General features: G+C 32.6%; 1 protein-coding gene across 1 annotated transcript in view; it reads right to left on the reverse strand.

Moving 5' to 3' along the window:
• LOC118734675 (xenotropic and polytropic retrovirus receptor 1) overlaps window positions 1-3,841 on the reverse strand; it is a gene marked incomplete at its 3' end in the record, with an annotated part of 10,354 nt that overhangs the window by 273 nt on the left and 6,240 nt on the right.

Raw genomic sequence — 3,841 nt, forward strand, 5'->3', positions numbered from 1 at the left:
ATAAATTGGTTTTAAAAATTTCACTTTGATTTTAATTAAACACAAAAACATATAGTTCTGGTTAAGTTTGATTCTGTTTCATTTCGAACTTAAACTGTTTATTATTTTGAGGCTGCTGAATGAATAAAAAGCGGATTAAGTTCGAACAAGGACTTTAAAAACTTTAGAGAGTAGGAAAACGGGTCTCGCTGACAATATAGGAGACGTTTTTGATAGATTGCTAGTTTCATTAGACCCTCTGATTACTTGCTCGCACTTGTTGCCAGTGGTCACCAACCGGAGATCTTTCTTTGCTGAAGCAATAGAGTTAGTAGAACTTGAAGCGAATTATATTAGTTTAACGGGGCTTGGATGGGATTTAGATTCTGACTATGTGGAATAAGTGCCGCAGTTGTCATAACTAGAAGACACCCACATATTGACAAGTTATGAATATTTTTTATTATTTAATTTTAATTATTTTTTTTATAGAAATATATTTTATTTCTTAACAAAAATCGAATATATCTAATTTTCAAACTTCGTAAAAATATCGATGTTTTTAATTAGATATTTAAAAAAGATTTCGTTGATTTTTGGCAAGTTTTTTGGTGAAGGTGTCGCTCATTTTCTCTGTATAAAAAATCGTCGAACATACTTCGTATGGAAATACGTAAGTCCTAGCTAGTAGCTACTTCAAACTTGTGCTTTAATGTACTACAATTAAATGGGTTACAAAACTGCATACTCAAAATCCTTTTAATAGTGCTTATCGTAACTATAAGACACCCACATATTGAAAAGTTTTGACTATTTATTTTATTAACCGACTTAAAAAAAGAGGAGGTTATCAGTTCGTCGGATTTTTTTTTGTATGTATGTTAACACATAACTTTGGACCACGTTAACCGATTTCGATAATTCATCGGAAAGGTGGCACCTCAAGGTTCCATACAAATTTTGTTTAGATCCGATAATTGGATCGTGAAGAAATTAACAATAATCTTAAATTTTTATATGAGAATTGAAGTCGGTTTTATTTTTTGCTCAACAATTACCTGTATTTATTTGTTTTTATAAAAATATAACTGATTTTTTAATTAATTAATGTTTTTAATTATATACATTACTTGCTTTTCGATATTTTGTATGTTAAATTTGTAAGTATCTTTAAATTTAAAACATAATGGGGCATATTCATAGTCGAATCAAAGACGAAACTAAAGATAATTTCGACTTTTTTGACAAATTTTTCTAAAAAAGTGTTTTTAGAAAGCCGAAATTATTTTTACTTTCAACTTTCTTTTGACAATGCATTTATCCCATTATGGTTTACATTGAAACGTACATTTTTTTATCAAGTATTTCCTGTCTTTTACTATCTATGTAACTGATCTCTATATCAATGGGTTCACCCGTTTCATGCTCTATCCTAGTGTTTACAACACTTTGTTACTGTTATTACATTTCGTCGCTTTTAACTTAGTTTTAGGTATTGAGAATTCATTGACGAAGCTATCCTCAAATCGAAAGAACTCGTTCTTCCAGATTATATTGTAACGTAAACTTACCTATTTACAATAAAATTAGTTGGGGAAATACTCTATACAAAAATTGGCCATCAATGGTTTAAAATATGGTCATCAATGCGTTAAATCAAAGTCGTAAATGGGTTAAATTATTCATAATTTTCACAATAATAAAATCAATTTAACTTAACATAAGATATTACAAAAAAACTGGGTCACCAATTGATTAATGCATGATCAATAATGGGTTAAGACGTCAAAAATTTACTTTTAAAAAGTAGTTCAAGCGTGAATGCCCTTATTGTGTTTTAGGCGCAGTAATTATGACAATAAGTAGTCCTACGCATTACCGACGACAAGGTAGGTAGGTAGGTGCCAGTTTTGCATATTCGCTGTATTCAGCGCTCTCAGAGTTTTGGTCAGTGTTGTCATCGCGAAATAACCTTGATCCGAATTAAGTTTTGAAACTAAAAGCCCGAATCGCACACCAGAAACAAAATCTAAAAATTCTGAATAAAAATTTTGAAATTTTGATGAATGTTTTTTTTATTATTATGATTTTATTTGGTTTATATGGTTTATATTATAGAATGGATTATATTTTCCTAAATAATCATGAAAATAATTGTGAATATTATATTAGAATGAGGTGTATACTCTAGTTTGACGCTCACAGTACATCAATCTACTTGGTTATATAAAGTTTACGATCGTGAAAATTAGAATCGTGATAAGAAAGAAACTACGTTGCCTAGTTCCGTTCAACATCTTTAACTCATTTGTTTTGACTAATCTACATAATTTCTCTATGAAGCTATTTCACTCGCTAAGCTTGAAAATTAACACATCATTTGTTTACTAATATGAAATAAACAAAAATTACCAAACAATGCTTGCTAACATACATAATTTACACGTAAACGCAATTTTTTTTTCTTTTTAAACTTTTATTAACACAACTGTTAGTTAGGCACCAAAGCTTATTGAGTTGCAATAGTAATTTTTATTTACTGGAATGTTTGCACACGTATGTATGTTTTTTTTGTAGGAACCTATTTACAATAGGACGCTCCGCATTCGAAAATCGGATCTACTTCTCCAAGTGAATTTTAAAATTTGGTCCATTATTGCTCTATTTAGCGTCAGTGGGGAGTTGGACGGGCGGAATATACTGCTACTTAATCGTTAAATTTTTAGGATTACAATTACTGTTATCGGATTGCTAAAAATCAAAATTAAAATTACAGTATTCGCAATCCCAAGTAATCAAAATGTAATCGTAGTCTTAAGTGCCCAGCTCTGGCTAGTATTACCGCGACTTTGCATTGTTCGCATGACAAGAGTTTTTTGTATTAATTTGGTCATGCAAATGAATGCATGATATTATTTTTCATTTACTTCCTTGGGCTGCGTGTTCTGTTCTTGATTTTAATTGATTTACTTTTAATGGCATTACAAAATAGGAATCTACTCAATTTTCCTATGAAGAAATAACTGAAGTAGGTATTATGCTTATTATTTATTTCCAACAAGCAAGTGAAGGAAGAATTGTAATCTACAGGGCCACAAGGGAAAGGGAAATCGAAATGTAGAATCTCTGAGCTCAGCTAGTCTATAAGTTTTGGGTTCGTTGATCACGATGCCGGTATCTACATATATCACCCCATAAAGTTTACGATCATGGTGATAGTAAAGGAAATTGAAATGAAGGATATAACCTCTAAACGACATCGAAAGGTCACCTTGGTTAAAAGATGAAACCGTATCTGCGTTGTTTGGCATACGGTACTGTCTTCCTGAAACAATATGTATTTCGTTCGGATCAAAATCTTCAATTTCAGGTCGTAAAAAGTCATTGGTCATGGCGGCATCTCGCTGAGGATTGCCAGTCACGCTGGCGGCATTGTCGTTCTCGAAAAGGTACTGCCCAATTAAGATGCCGGCTACTCAATACATCAGGTTTGCTTATAACATAGCCGGCGAGCGGTAACAATTTCATTGTTTTAACGAAATGGCAAAGCTTTGAAAAATAGCAAATGACAGGTCTTTATCAAAATGTGGTGTGCTACACCTAACGTGCGAGTGGTAGTTGTTTGTTTGTATGACTACTGGGTAGCGTCGGCGGATGTATGGGTAGACGCTCGAAGACGCAATGGTGAGACTAGATACCCAGACTAATATCTTTCGTGGTAGAGTTTAAAAAAAAATCATTTCGTAAAAATTTCGCCAGGCTTAAAGGATAGGCCATTTCGGGATTAGTTCAGAACCTTTTCGGGCCTACGTCGGGTCCGGTTCGGGCCTAGTTTGGGATTTTTCCTGCATCATTTGGGGAC

This window comes from Rhagoletis pomonella, unplaced genomic scaffold (assembly GCF_013731165.1).
Source record: "Rhagoletis pomonella isolate Grant_MI unplaced genomic scaffold, Rhpom_1.0 Rhpom_scaffold_00002, whole genome shotgun sequence".
NCBI lineage: Eukaryota > Metazoa > Arthropoda > Insecta > Diptera > Tephritidae > Rhagoletis > Rhagoletis pomonella.